Raw genomic sequence first — 16,542 nt, 5'->3', positions numbered from 1 at the left:
TTTAAAGGACCCATATGAAGGTATGATATGAGTGCAAAGTCGAAGGCATAAGTAATTTGTGCCTATATCAGGACACGGAGGATTACAGGCATCGTGGTCCCTTGATCTTTCTAATTAACGCACACAGCGGTGTCATAACCCTGAGCTATCACTTCAACAGTCAGCCAAAGCTGGGCAGATATCCACAATCCCCACAAGTGGGATTAAATTGGTCCGTCTTGTCATAAACAAGGGATACAAGTGACACAGAGCATGAGATATTCCAACAAGAGTTCAAAAAGAGACTGAAGGGAGTGGAAGACTGAGTGAAGGTAGAGAAGGAGCTGAGGAGACTTCCACAGGGGAGAGGGAGACAGGAAGAGCGAGGAGTATTTAGGTCTCTTTAGTGCTGAGTTGCAGCCACTACTTGATTGGGTGCTTTGGGAGGAAATGGAAAAGCTCTCCTGCCCAGGTGCTTATCTCTGACCAGAGCTTACAGAGTCAACCGAGCGCCAACTGCTTTACCCTGACAGTCAGACACTCACAGGGTAAGTTCCAATCAGCCTGTGAAGAGCAATGTCCCGGGAAGATATTTCCACCAAGCTAGTGTAACTTTTCAGCGGCAGATATGTTCTTTCTAAACTTCTGTGTGAGTTAGGAACATTGACATTTATGTTTCAAGCAAAAATAAGTCCCATTTCAAGGCGTTCCCGAGGGAACAATCACGCTAAATGGTAGAGAAGATGACACAGTGGTTATGAAACATCTTAGGCAGATGGATCTCAAAGGTGTAGTTCTGGGAACAGTGTATCTATGCAGCAGCACTTGTATCAAAAGTGTTTGGATCTGTTAAGTTTTGATGATCACAGCGAGCCAAAAGAGAGGTGGTGAAGCAGTGAAGATATCCTCTCTGAACTCTGGAAATCACAGACTTACATCGCATGAGCAGTACAATGTGCCTCAACACCAGAGGCATTCTCTTTACAGTAATACAACGCTCTAACTTTGTTGGCAAGTGTGAAGATGAATTGTTCTATGTATGGAAAACATATTCCATTAGAAGTACTTTTTTACTTCTCTATTGCTGTAATGCTTGTGGTTAAATGCACCAACTTATGAAGATTAAAGATTAAAAAAACAGAAGGAGCTGAAGTTTTGACATACCAGGAGAGAGTACGGTATTAGAGAATAAAGCCCATCACATATTGTCTGACGTAAATATGTAGCTTTAGCAAAAGTTCAGACAGGAAGACTATAAAGCAATCACATCAGTTGTTTAACTCTCCTCTCCCTCGTTCAATAGCTCACCCACCTCCAGCTGCATGCTCCGGAGCTGTCATTGGTTAATCAGCGGCGTCCGTCATCCAATAGCTCAGTGACACACCTTTATCGTCAGCCTATCAACTTTCTGCTGTCTTTTTAAATGTGTCTCTCTCTACAGCTAGTTCCTTCTTGCATTGATGGTGTACACCCCTCCACCTCCCCATCTCCACCTGGTCTCTGCAAGTCTTCAATTCCTAGAATTCATCAACCACCACCACCAGTGTCTGGACTCTAGGGGGATTTCTTCTGCTGCCAAATTCACACATTCTATGCTCACAAAATGATCCCCAGATTTCTGTCAAGTTTCATTATTCATTAAGTTGTAATAAATAACATTTAATCTTCAAACTATGTCTCTCCTGATTGAAATAGCCTTTAGGAGAGAGGCAGATTTTCAGGGCTGCATGAGTAGCAAGCATTTCATCATCTGCTTTAAAGGACACCTGGTTCAAGACTTCATTTACAGACAGATGGTAATTCTTTACAGTTTTACAAGTAACTTAATAGAGAACAGAGTTAGAGTGAGAGGTGACATCTATGACATTAATATAAGAAATGGTCAATCTTCTCTGACTGCCTGGATGCTTTTTTCAGCTCATGTAGACGTCTCTGTGTTAATTATAGTGTCATCCATTACCTGCTAAAAAGTCCTCACAGGAGCTTGGACCTCCAAGGAGAAGAAAGAAAGGCTGATGGTGTTAGCTCTGCTAACAATAGCCGGGCTTGGCAAACCAATTCTGAACTGTTAACCCCGTGTTTAGCCGTCTTAAATAAGTTATGCGGAAGTGCTAAAAACTGCAGTTCATCTAGGATCCACTTGAGGCTGGCTCCGGATGTACAGGATGTCACATACACATGAATGGGAAAAAGACGATCTTTACAGCAGAAATAAACATGTTTACAGCCTGGTACAAAAGATGAGTGTAGTCTGGATAGCTCATTTCTCGATCGGCACACACTGTGAGGGAGGTGAATTTTTTTCTATCGCGGCAATTTCGAAGATATTAAGATTACGAGTCTTCCAATGAGAGGCACAGCTGACTGCAGGAACACTGTAGGTGTTGGATAGGAGGCTCAAAGCCCACCTCTTTACGTCACACTGGCTCGACAGCAGCAATATGGCTGCCGCCGCCGATTGGCCTCAAGCAGCTCATTACGTCCATATTTTATACAGTCTATGCTTTAGGCTAGTCAACTAGTCCAGATTTAATAAAGGAACATCCTGAACACTGACTACACACTACACACTACACACTACACCAGAATTATTCCAACACCATACATCTTGTCCTTCACCTACTGCATTCAGGGATTAATGGGCTATCAAAAAGTATAGCATTTCTCCACTAGTTGAAAAAAATGTTGTACATTTTTTCAGTCCAAACAATTGCATGATTCCATCAATCGATTAGACTTGTCAGTCCATTAACATTTCTTAATATCCATCCAAAGAGGAAAGTTTAATAGCAGAGGTACAAAAGGGGCTTTAATATGCTTCTAAAGGATGACACATCTTAACAGTGATGTGCAATTGGACTGACATATGATGACTCTTTGGGGAAATCAATGAAATGTGACTTATTACTTAGAAACCAAACAACATTTCTGAACATCAGTGCATTTTAGTTGCTGTCACGGTTCTCAGTCTAACATCTTTTTTCCTACCTGTGGTTAGTCTTTGAAGCTCTGCAATCCCATTATCCCTGCATGTATGAGATGTGTCGACAGTCCCACAGTGGGGCACCAGAGCCAGGGGGTAGCTCGATGGTTGGGGGGCTGCTGATAGTGGAGAAGAAAGAAAAAAGGTAGGGTCCAGAGAGAGCAGAGGAAAAGAAAGGCAGATAGTGAGATAGAAAGGTTTGCTGTGCGGGGCTACAGGCCTCTGTGTCCTGCAGGGGATTACAGATGGCCCTCAGAATTAAATCAAAACTGTGCTGACTGCCAAGGAATGGGCTCTGCGACACATCGGTTGCCACATGAGAGGGGGGTGAAGCTGGCTCAGAGGGAGGAGAGTGAAGGCGAGGGCTGCAGCCATAGAGTGAAAATCGCCTTCAAATGAGTTTTTGAAATATCTAAAAATAAATTGCCTTTGAAAAAGCTCAACAGACAGCTGATATGAGGGCTGGATGGGGGCCAAGTGAAAAGTTGCCCTCTCCCTCCATTTCTCCTCATATCAGCCTCTTCTATACTTTGGCATGATTCTTTTTCTCACGCCTCACTCCCATTTTTGCTCTCTCACACTCACAGACATGGACACCAGCTTGCACGCAGGTACTGTACGAACACATGGCTTTAAACAAAGGTCAGGTCTCTCATTTAGTCACCAATTAACAACAGTTGGATGAGAAAATGAGCAAAGCACCTTCTCCTGGCTGATGATATTTATCTACAAAATACTGTACACTGGGATTTATTTCACAGACCCAGCAGATGGTGAGGTTTATTTTTAGAGAAAAGATTGAATAATGCATAATTACCTCTGTCTGCTCATCATTTTCTCTGCACATGCTGAATTTCACACCATACATACAGGTATTATTAGTATTTCACCTGGTGGTTGTTACTGTTAATATCAAATTAAGACTTTAAAGCCTGATGTGCAGTCATTTAAATCATTATAAGTTTTTTTTATTCTGTTAAACAAGTCAAGTCACAGAGTTATGTTGTTGTTTTTCACATTTAACGCACTTGAAGCTTTTGAAAACAGTTTCCAGAGTGAAGGTTTTTTAAAATGCAACCCCTCCATATCGACCATAGACTGTATAAAATATGGACGTAGTACCCGTGATGTCACCCATCTGTTCCTGAGCGCTGTTTTGAAGCCAATCGACGGCGGCAGCCGTATTGGAATTGCGAAACTCAACCAGGCGTGGACCAGGAGTGTGACTTAAAGGGGCAGAGTTTGAGCCTCCTACCCAACAGCTATGTGTTCCCGCCTGTCAATCAAGTCAGTCATGTCCTTCTTTGGGCAAAAACTTGTAATCTTAATATCTTCTGAACTGTCACGTTAGAAAAAAATTCATCCCCCGTATAGTGTGTGCCGAGAGAGAAATTAGCTACATAGAACCAAGCCGTTTTTTGAACCAGGCTGTAAACATGTTTATTAATGCTGCAAAGATCGTCTTTTTCCCATTCATATCTATGTGATTTCTGGTGTTTCTGCAGCCAGCCTCAAGCGGATTCTCGATGAATTGTAGTTTATAACACTTCCACATGGGCTTCATAGTTTGGGACAGGAGGTTGCCGCTTGATATCGACGTGTAAACACAGATCCTCTGAAAATGGTGACATCACAGCCCCATTCATGTATCGTTGCATCTTCCATGCCGCGTCAAATAGCCATGCAGGAAGGAGTAAGAGGAAAATAACAACAATTGTAGACTACTGAGCTCTGGCTGTGCACTGACTCTACCAAGTTTGTGAACACTTCCCAAACAAAGCAAACGGTTTATTATAGCGTCCATTTGCCACGGTCTTCTTGTTTGTTTGTACTCACTGCTCTGTTAATGAATGTAGCTCTAGCGAAAGTTCAGACAGGAAGACTATAAAAGCAATCACATCAGTTGTTTAACTCTCCTCTCCCTCGTTCAATAGCTCACCCACTTCCAGCTGCATGCTCCGGAGCTGTCATTGGTTAATCAGTGCCGGTTGTCATCCAATAGCTCAGTGGCACGCCCTTATAGTCAGCCTATCAACTTTCTGCTGTCTTTTTAAATGTGTCTCTCTCTCCAGCTAGGTCCTTCTTGCATTGATGGTGCGCACCCCTCCACATCCCCATCTCCACCTGGTCTCTGCAAGTCTGTAATTCCTAGGATTCATCAACCACCACCACCAGTGTCTGGACTAGGGGGATTTCTTCTGCTGCCAAATTCACACATCCTACGCTCACAAAATTATCCCCATAGAGTCCTTAATTTTGTCTCTCCTGAGTGAATTGGTTTTAAGTGTAGGAGCATGGTTAAAGCCATTTTGCCATGCACCTGCAACAGTCAACTTTAACCCTGCACTGTGCAGGTGCATGGTTAAAGCCTTTGTCATGAAACAGTGGTGTTTCATTACCAAATTATACCACCAACTGGTCTGGCATGCATACTCCAGCATTTTCAGACTTTTTGTGTTGTCATGCGATCTCAAATGCCTGTTAAAGACGCACAGTGGGTTTTTTTTCTGTGCTAATGTAGCTGTGGCCACTGGTGCGGTGTATATCTTTAACACAGCTTCTTTTTGATGACAACTTTTCAGGTAATCTAACAGATTAGCTCTGTTACAACTAGAGAATTTCTTTGTTTCTCTTGGAATACTTGTGGCACATGTTCTCTAATTTGCAGTTGTGTTATCCTCTGAATCAGCGACAAACATCCACACCGGCAATGTTACTTTAACTCTCTTGACAGCTTGTTGCAGCTGCGCTTCTTCTTCTTCTCTCCATGTAATGGTGGATCATATACTGCCACCTACTGTGTCAGAATGTGTAGGCAGGTAATAGTTAAAAGGGAAATGAGACATTTATTGGTTGTTTTAGTCACTAAAATTATGTTATCAAAATAATCAATGGTAAAAAAATTCTCATTAGTCTCTGATGATAAATTGGTTTGATAAATATAGTGCATTCCTTGTACATATATTTGCAAGTAATTGTTTTTCCAGCTGAAATATCAAGTTATTGCATTTGTCCTTCACATACAGTATATCTTAACATAATTTCTTAGCTCACAGTAACTATACAAAGAGGAGGACTGGTTGTTTTTAAGAGAATAATCTGTCTGTGTTTATTTCTAATTTCTAATTATAAAAAAAATACAGCTCAAACTGTACACCGATGACACAAATGTTGGATAGCAGAGAATGTGAAACTCCTCACATTACAGTTGTCCTACTTGTTCAAATTTGTAAACACTTGGTTTTTCATTTTCTGCTTATTCCCGAGGCACAAACTTAATTGTATTCCCTAAAGCTTACTCTCTGTTGTTTTTCTGTTTCCTTTTTGAAGATGCTCTAACACAACTAACCATATGAAAATAAGAAAGTAAATTAATTCCACTTTTTGGCAAAATATATATTTGAAAAGTCTGGCTCCACACATTTAACCTTTAACAGTGCAAGAACGCGTACCTTTATGCATCAGCACAGGTTTTAATCTGTCAAATTTAATGATCTGCACAACATCAAAGGATCCAGAAACATGCTCTTTGCAATCCAGTTAACTGCTCGACATTTCTGTGTTTGTGACCTTCTCTGATAAATCATTAAAAATGTGTCATTTGCTGTCCAAATATCTCTGCCAGCTCCATCAGACCTGAATCACACTTTCTGGAAAATGATATGAATCCACAGACTGTGGTGTTACCAGTTAGCAAATGATTGATCATTGCACTTGTGAAATTAGGGACAAACATTTACATATTTAACCATTGGTTTTTTTATCATTAAAGGTGACATATCATGCAAAATTGACTTTTTCATGGTTCTTTACCTGAAATATGTGTCCCTGGCATGTCTACAAACCCCCCGAGAATGAAAAAAATCCATTCTGCCCCTGTTTTGATTTCTCCACCTTTCTGTAAATGTGTGTGAAACGAGCCGTTTCAGACTTCCGTGTTTTTGTTACGTAACAACAATATCCGGTCTGTCACGGAATCAGAGCTCGGAGCTTGTTCAGCCCATAGACTGTATAAAATAATACTGAATCCCTCCCCCGTTTTTCATTACCTGCACAAATGTGTGCTAACAAGGAGCTTAGGAGGGAGGCATGCTAGTTGTAGGCTGTCTTAATAAACACAAAGGTCGGTTTTACTCCCCACTTCTGCAGATTTGAAGATCTAGTGGATGATTTTTATTTGTCATGGATAAGTGCTAGCGCTAATTAGCATAGCCACATAGCTACATGTTCATAGCTGTAGCTGTAGCTGTAGCTGTAGCTGTAGCTGTAGCTGTAGCTGTAGCTGTAGCTGTAGCTGTGTACCATGACACACGTCGACATACTGACAAATAAAACAACAAGAAACACTAAATCTGTGACCAATCCTTCATAAAAGGTCCTGCTGCCTTTCTGGCAGAGGTCGGTTTTACTCCCCACGTCTGCAGATTTGAAGATCTAGTGGATGATTTTATTTATCATGGATAAGTGCTAGCGCTAGTTAGCATAGCCACATAGCTACATGTTCGTAGCTGTGTACCAAGACACACGTCTACATACTGATAAATAAAACAACAAGAAACACTAAATCTATGACCAATCGTTCAGAAAGGTCCTGCTACAGGCGCCTCTCCGTCAGGATCAGATTCAGAGGGTTGAAGTAACGCGATCTCTGAGCAGCCATGTATATTCAGCCAACATGTAAACATTAGATCAACGTGCTGGAGAGCCGAGGCACATCCACTTCCGGAGGGGGCGTGGTCAGAGAGAAAACAGAGTGTTCTGATGAGGAATGAAGAAGAGGACTTTTCAGGCATGCCAAAATCTGATTTCAAAGTGTTTTTTTGAGCATAAACTTTAAAGACATGTTTTTGGGACCTCTTAGACCAATATATATTGATGAAAAAAGCATATGTCCCCTTTAATGTGGGGTTTCTGAAGCCAGTTTGAATATTTTGGGTTTTAGTTGTTATGCAACCGGAAATCTGCCTTATAACTGAAGCAGGCTTTGTGGTAATTACCCTGATTTTAGACTAAACTGCTATTTTGTTTCACTTTGGTATCATTCTGTATTCTTCTCTATTTTAATAGTTTTAAATATCTGGGACGTGGACAGGCTGAAACTAGGCTCTGTTTGCACGCACTGGGCTTATGGGGGACATGAACAGCGGCAAACCTCCAACCTTTATGTATAAATTCTTAAATGAATGCTGTTTTACAGAGAAAGATGGAGGTTTTACTAACTGGCGCTGTCCATGGTACCAGATACTTCATGCCCTTAGTGGAGGCTCCTTATTGGTCTCAATCCACCCCCATGGTTTTTCTTGTCTTTAAACTAAATATGCATGGATAGAGCTGCCAAGGAGCTATGACTCAGCGTTCTCTGACCTGACAAATGGTAATGCTTCATTATTTGTTATTCATGTTGCTTTCTTTTCTGCTTCTTAATAGGCTGAGGACAGATTGTTAAGGACTGCACAACAGCAATGTCTGGCAGAGACCAAAAAATCTTTGCTAAATCTGCATATAATGGAAAGCAGTAAATGTTAAGAGTGAGTGTGCATTTAAGTTGGATTTTTGTCAGTCATGCAGGTATCTATAAAGTTATTGTCACAAGCCTTTATTCAGAATAACAACAGGCTTTAAAAAAGCCGGCCATGCTCAGGTTTGAGAAGGTCAACTTTACCTGTATCATTTTAAAACAACAGTAATGTGAAAAGCAGTACGTGTTGCATTCAATGACAAAGAGCTGTGTAGAAAATAGCCATTGGCATTCAACATATAGTTCAATAATGCAGAACTTAATTAGGGATTTTTTTGCAAAGTCAGAGTAACATATGCCTTCTATACAACGTGCCTAGCCCAAGGGAACCTGAAAATAAGTGAGTAACTAAAGTGAATTATAGGAAATTACCAGGAAAAGGCCACAAAGTGAACCGCAGAGAGTTTCAAATGAGGACAAAAACAATAGAAGCCCAATAAAACATAAACAATAGACTTTACAAAATCATACCAAATGATATGTGCCAGTTTGAATAAAGACAAATTTGTGAAGTGTCAAAGTCATAACTGTAAACGCAAAATGACTTTGTTTCAGTCATGCACAACAGACTATATATCACATACTACATACCTTCACTTCTCTACTTAGACAAGGAAGCACTCGTCCACCAGTGTTTCAGTTTTAAGAGTGACCCTGTTAAATGGCGGCTTTCACCTGAATGCATCTTTGGTTGTTGTAGTTACAACAGCTACTGAAAACTCTCTTAAGAATGCCTTTGGGTTTTCATTGAAAAGGTATTTTATGAGTGTGTTCTGTCATGTGGGATGCGTTCACAAGGACTCATGTCTTTTCATGTTTCAACCAACAGCTGCTATAACATTCGGCTGAAAGTTGCCATATAACAGGGTCACTCTTTAAACTGAAACACCATCGATGTAGTGTATCAGACACATGGCACTCCTGTCCTGATATTTAATGCCATGCTGTGTCAACAAATGTATCAGCATGTTGCTGGTATTTCCACCTTTGCTTGAAGCCACAAACACTGCACACCGCATTATTAATGTAATTTTGAGTAAAACTAAGCCATGCTTTGTCACCTGCCCTACATGATTACTTCCTCGACTCATGGTTTTCGTTCACGCAGACTGTCTTCCCCGATGCGTGGCGTCATTGTTTTGCACAAGGCACACAGAACTAAGTGGAAGTCATTGATAAGGGAACCATTAGCACAAACCAGTAACTGAGCCATTTCTGATGGTCACCCAGTTTTCCAAAGATACCTCGCTGTCAGGTAAAAAAAAAAACAAGATCAGCATAACAACCAGCTCCAGATATCTGAAAGGGGAAGGGGGATGGGGGGAGAGAAGAGGGGGAGATAGTACTGAAAATGCTGCTTTTTGTCTGTCTGGTGCGATGATGATGACAGTGAGTGTTGGAGGACCTGAGCAGTTTATGAACCACTTTAAGCTGTTTCTTAATGCGCTCCACTTCGATACTGCTCCCCAGTAAAATAGCCCATTAAAGCTGATCATGAAGGCATGTCTGCCATCAAAATTGTCTCTTTTTGTGGTGTTTGCCTGAGAGGGAGTTTTCCCCCTTCATTAAAATGACAACAACGATTTCTTCCTATGCATATGCAAATCAACTGAAATCAGAAAAAAAACAGAGCGTCTTTTTTCTTGTGTCCTCTGTGTGCATGAAACAGACTCAGGGTTTACAAAAGGTAGTGTTCAGGACAGCGGCCATTGCTCTCTTTCCTTTAGAGAGTCCAGATGTACTTGAGTACTTAAACCAAACAGGACGCCGATTTATTTAAGACTGAGCCTCCTTCTGGGGATTAATTCTAGCTTGCAATAGTGAGAAGGCAGATGCCTTGGCACAGAAAGAAAGCAGATTTACAATGGCCTCAAAGGAGACAGTGATCAACGCAAAACTCTAAAAGCTAATGTTCACTGTTCAAGGGCAGCGCACAATTGCTCTAAATCCCTATGGCGCCATTTGGCTGCACTGATACACAATAAAAAAGGGAAAGGAGAGGCTGACAGACTTGAGGATTTGCTGAAGTGCACGTGGCAAACAGGGCTGTCCTAATAACAAGATTAGATATTTTCATTTAGATTACTTGAGACATGTTGGTATGTAGAGATGCACACTGTCGTTCTGAGTAGTACAAAGGCACAGTGCGAACATCAAAAAGATGAGAGGGGGACATGCTGCTTTTTTCCAGGGGCGCTCTATAAGCCCAACAGCTGGGGACGACGCTCAGAACTGGTGCAGCCCCCTCTAAGGAAGACAAATAGGAAAAGGTCACTTATTTGGCACCTGATCACACATGCTTTAGGGAGGCTCTATCAGAGCAGATGAACCCAGTTATCAAGTCCAAACATGAGAAAACAAATCTCAGCATTTGACATCAGTCATAATGGTTGTAGGTACACAACCCCCTGTGGGTGGCCTGGAGCATAAATAAGTGGTGATTTAAGGTACAGTGACGTAGGTTAGTAACCTCACCTAAATCAACACGCCATTCAGCACTCTTCCATGTGACAGGATTTATTCAAACATGCCTTCTTAGCAGAATGCATGGGGACTTTCACATTACATGTGGAATAAAAAATTACTCTGGGGATAAGGAATTTGAAAGTCACTTACAAGACAGTGAAGTAGTATGCAAACGTAAAAAGTTATACAGAATACAGCCATATGTCATTATTAAATCTTAATATGAGATCCAACTGCCATATATTACATTTCACAACCTATTCTGATATTTCACCATCACAGATGCTTCAGACTTTCGTCAATGATCGTCTCTGCTTACCCATGAGGGCAGATTGAGGGAATCCCAGAGTGATGATCCATCTTATATGGCCTCAGGCCTTGTCATAACATTGTTGCACCATCCAAACAACACAAGGGCCAGCGTCCATGCATAATAAAATCTGACACCATCTTAATTTCCTCGATTACATACAAACAGACACACGGCACCTCTGGCAGAGCAGTAGCAACATTAATACCACATTACGACTGCATTGTGCGGACATTATGAATAAGCAGTGATTCACAGCAGCTGCATTCATTACACAAACATGATTAAAGTGGCGGACCCCTCGGGCGTCCGGGGGGCCTAATGATCCCACTCTGCCTTTTGTTATTCACCTCGGCTGAGGGCATGCTGCTAAGCAGCAGCCCTGGGTGTCTGCTTGCGCCGAATGTGGCCTCATTAATAACAGGACATTCACGAGAGCTGCGTTCACACTCAGCACCCGGTCATGGTAAATGAAAGAGACGGCGCCCCACTGGATGCCCGGGTCTGCCCCTGGCACAGATGGGTCTACTCGCTCTCCTGCATGATGATGTTGATGTCCACTTGTGTGTGTGTGTGTGTGTGTGTGTGTGTATGAGTGTGTGACAACCTGACATATGTTACCAGGCATTCATGGCTGACTGTTAAATTGCTCTCTTTGGATGCTCCATTCAGCCTCATGGGTGCACTCTCCCTCCAGAGACTGGCAATGTACATATTTACATAATGCTCCATGCAATAAAACAAATGAATACAGTCCCGTCTGTGTGCTGGGAGGAGGCGGGGTCAGAGAAAATAAACCTGCCCACGCTATTTGTACATAGCAGCTGCCTATTCATTGTCTGCTATAGAACCATATAATGCACACATCTGAATTAGATGAAGCATCAACCCAGACCTGCATCAACCTCTATGTTAATAAAATAGATGTTAACCTCTGAATGAGTGACTCTTTAAAGGCACAGTGAGGAGTTTTCAACTGATATTAAAATAGTGTCACTTTTATACTGATGCCTCTTCATAACCTACATGTAAAATAAGATTATCAGCAATTGATTGGTTATTTCTTTATACAGAATTTGTAGTGCTAGTTGACACCATTAACAGTCTTTGCTATAAACAGGTTTTCGTTCATCTGCAGGGTCCTTAGGGTGGGGTGCGAGGGTAATTATGGGGATGAGGTGTTTGTTCTCTTTCTTTCTTCTCTTTTTATATTTGTTTAACTATGTTTGAATTTATTGCCATGGCGATCCAGGAGAGAGAGACAATTTAATTTATGTTTGGTTGTATTTATCTATTTATTCTTTTTTTGCTCTCTATTTACTTATCTCTGATCTGACATCGACAATGGACAGGATCCCTCTCTCCGGGTCTTCTTCTGTTATTTGTGTATCTTTAATTTTGTCTTTCTTTGTTGTGGATAACAATAATAATAAAAAAATTATCACAAAAAAAAGGAATTTTTAGTGTTGTTTGTGAAAAAAGCTGAGTTGATATTCAGCATTTAGCCGATATTTAATCGGGTAGTTGACTAAACATGGACATTCCTACTGCCAAAGTGTGGCAGTGAGAAGTACACCAATAAGCAGGAGGACTTCATTCTTAAATAATTTTCTTTTGACATAATGCTTCATACTCATGACTGAAACTTGAGCAGAATTAGCAAAAAACGTACGTATTTTGTTGAAGTATTGCTTGAGACAGAGAAACTCAACACCCTGGGTTTTGCTTGGTGAACAGAATGAATGTTTATGCCAGAATGTGAATGCAGCACTGCAAGAGGTAAACCATGTGCATAATTACTTTATTGAGGAATTATTGGGACACCGGTGTTGTGACGGGTGATGTGTGCGTCTGGTCACTTTTTATAAAGGTAACTAATAGTGAGAAATCTGAGTTTACAAAGTTTTGTCATTGTTACTTTACAGTTGATAATCCTGCAAAAAGTGATCTTGAACAATGAAAAGTAGTATAAAAAGAAGATCTATATTCCATTCATTTGCTTCCGCAACACATGAACGCAAGAGCCATATCTTTACAACAGTGGGCAATGGTGCTCATGGGAATGCAGTCTTCATCCCAGAATAAAAAAGGTGTCACCAGGACCAACACAAGATCAAAGTTCCTCACAGTGCCTTAAACTATCTCACTAAACTTTTAGGAGAACTGGATGCAACAGAACACAAGATTAACCTGAATGTGTCTTTATCATTGTTCCCCAATAGTAAGAAAAACAAGTCTGTTTAGATAACTCTTGTTAAATGTTCCCATCCTTACCTCTGGTGTAATCACTAGGAAATATTATGTGGGTTTTTCTATATAGGTTTGAACCCTTTGAAAACAGCCACAGCCTTTTGACTGCACTACAGTTTATCAGGATCTAATGGAGGACACAGACAAATCTGATGGATGACAGTTTTGAGTGAATGTATTGTAGTATGAGTACCTAAAAGCTCCAGTTAAATGCATTGCTACCATAAATGAAGTTGTGATTTTATGCCTGAAAACATACATTTTCGATTTGGAAATGATGTAAAGGCTAGTAAATAAGAGGACTGATTACTTAAACTGAAAAAAGGCAAAAGAAAAAAGGACATCAATGTTTTTTCAATGAAATGAGGAAAAAAGTAACTTATTAATACTGTTTTTAAAACAAGAAGTAAGTCCTGACATATAAATTCTGAGTAAACCAAAAAAACAATTGCAAGAAAAAGTAAGCCGGACATTTTTAATTACAATACTGCTTCAGCTCTTAGTTGCCACACAGTGAGACTTAAACCTGACTCTGTAAAGACTTGACCCTCAGTGCACATTGTGCTACCCTATGCATTTTCATGCCCATTCAAATTTCCTCAGCTGGATCTACCCCCTGTGCTCTCTGTGCCCATCAGATAGATTCTAGATCACCCCTGCTGCTGACCATGCACTAAATTATTCAGTTGAAAATAAGTCCACATTAAAAATGCATCGCCTCGCAGGAGTAAGACACTGTAGAACAAACTCCAGTGCTAAATATGTAGGAAGGAGATCATGTAGGAGGAGATTTTATATCATTTGCAATGCTAATTTTGATTTAGTGCTTTCGGAACAGAGGTGACAGTAACATTTACAGTGGATTAATGAATTGTAGTCAGAAACTGAGCATGAATCTACAGTAAAGGAGAGTGTATGTTGTTGTGACTACGCAATTCTCTAAGAGAGAGTTATTTGTTCATGAATGCAAGTAGCTTCAGAAATGACTCTTTCTGCAGATAAACATGTAATTATGTATACGTTTCAATACACATGAAGAAGCTGAGAGATAGTGTCGTTTTGCCACAATGCATGTATGCAAAATCTATTTAACAACAGCAAGCTATGACCAAACAGAATGTCAGCCATCCTCACTGCTATGTGGTTCAATGAGATTAAAAGCATTTTAACTATTTTAGAACAACATCACAATGAAATACTAACATCAAGAATAGTGATACAGTTAGAAGGTTTGTATTATAAATTATTTCTGGCGATTGATTAATTTCAGCCTATTAGCATGCAGGATGTACTTTGCAGCCCAACAGGCCACTGTTTGCTTGAACTCAGCAGCGTTGTATGGAAAAGGAAACAAACTAGTAAACTGGAGTCTAATAATATTGTCCAAAAAGTTCAAACATGAACATTATAAGATTACATCCTTATAGTGATTAGACTCAGACAAGGATGGTGAGCAAATTCTGCATTCTGTCGTGCAACCAAAGACAAGAAAGACAACTACACTCAGGGTTCCCACTCTTTTCCAGAGATCATATTCCAGGACATTTCCAGTGATGATCAAGCTGGTATGACAGTCTAAATTTAGTTCCTAATTTAGTTCCTAAATAGTCTAATATGTTCCTCTCAGTGTAAGTCTACATTGAAGACATGCAGTCTATGGCTATCGATAAAATCATCTCTTACATGCTTAAAAATTACGGCAAATTGATAATAGAATAATGCAACCGCAGATGTACAGTACTTCACTTTATTAGTGCAACCAAGTAACAATGATGGGCAACATCTCAGCTTTCTCTTTTCTCAAAAAATATTAAATTAGCTAAGAAAAAAACAAAAGAGCCAGGACTCTGGAAGCTGCCTTACTGAAATAAACAATAATAATCAGTGTCAGTGCATAAATTGACCTAAATAGATCTGAATGACAAAAATGGCCACAAATGTTGAATGGGGATGTGTTTTTTCAACCTTGTTAGATCGCACACAGTCATGTTGGAATAATTTTCCAGGACAATCCGTGATTTTCCAGGACATTTAACTTTTTCTCCCATTTTACAGGTGTTTTCCAGTACTGGAAAACTGGTCAACTGTTTTCCAGGTTTTCCAGTTTTTCCAGGACGTGTGGGAACCCTGTACACTGTTAAATTAGCAGAGAGGCAATCATTGAGCCAATCTTCTATCGCCTAATAACGATATAAGCCTCTATATGCAAGATTGCCAACTTCTCTGTATTTCTAGTTTAGCCAGCAATACAAAAATATTCAGCCAAGAATTCATCTTTCATGTGCTGTATTGTTTGTAGTCCAGTTAGCAACTTGAGAAGTGACTGTGTTCAGATCATAGGCCAAGCAATATTCACCCCTCCAGATATGTCTGCAAATTAAACACTGCTAATTCTTTATTCATTACATCTTCTGGATAAGTGCCCCTTCATCTGTCTCTGGTTAGTCTCAGTTTCACTGTAAATAGTAAGTTATACAGAGGCTTGATAATGGCTTTCTTCAGCAATGTCAAATTGAAAAAGAATTATTATTATTTCTGTAAATATCCTCTTTTTTTAATTGGTGTGTATGTAGTTTCTGGTGTTTCTGCAGCCAGCCTCAAGTGGACGCTCAATGAACTGCAGTTTGTAACACTTCAGCATGGGCTTCATATTTTGAACCCGGAGGTTGCCGCTTGGTTACGCCTGAAACTGTTTTTCCCCTATGCACCAAAGCCTGCTGATACATCATAGGACAATACTACTCAAACAACAAACAGAAACCAGAACACTTCTCATACCATAGTCTGTGCCTGCATGAACACAGTGCACATTTTTAGGAGAAAAGAAGTGAGAAGGGTTAGTGAAGATCATCAGATCACAACACTATTTCCATTGAGTATGCACTACTATAAAATGAACAACAGTACTTTTTCTAAAGCATTCAACAATGCAGATATGATCAATACAACTATACCAAAAGTTTTTTTTTTAAATATGCCAACACAAATAGGATCAGCATGCACCAGACCATGTCATTACTGATGAAGAGAAAGGAG

At 40.3% G+C, this 16,542-nt stretch overlaps 1 long non-coding RNA gene across 2 annotated transcripts in view; it reads right to left on the bottom strand.

Annotated features, from left to right (window-relative positions):
* Positions 1-16,542, bottom strand: part of LOC117805030 — a 115,649-nt gene that overhangs the window by 85,547 nt on the left and 13,560 nt on the right. The window contains exon 5 of one of the 2 annotated variants that reach the window (XR_004629323.1): positions 2,968-3,081. The exons of the other annotated variant lie outside the window; for it this stretch is intronic. This is a non-coding gene — a long non-coding RNA (uncharacterized LOC117805030). The remainder of the gene's footprint in view (positions 1-2,967; positions 3,082-16,542) is intronic. 2 annotated transcript variants of the gene reach the window in all.

Source organism: Notolabrus celidotus, chromosome 21 (genome assembly GCF_009762535.1).
Source record: "Notolabrus celidotus isolate fNotCel1 chromosome 21, fNotCel1.pri, whole genome shotgun sequence".
NCBI classification, from domain to species: domain Eukaryota; kingdom Metazoa; phylum Chordata; class Actinopteri; order Labriformes; family Labridae; genus Notolabrus; species Notolabrus celidotus.
The sequence above is the reverse complement of the archived record's forward strand: the minus strand, read 5'-3'. Positions and strand labels throughout refer to the sequence as shown.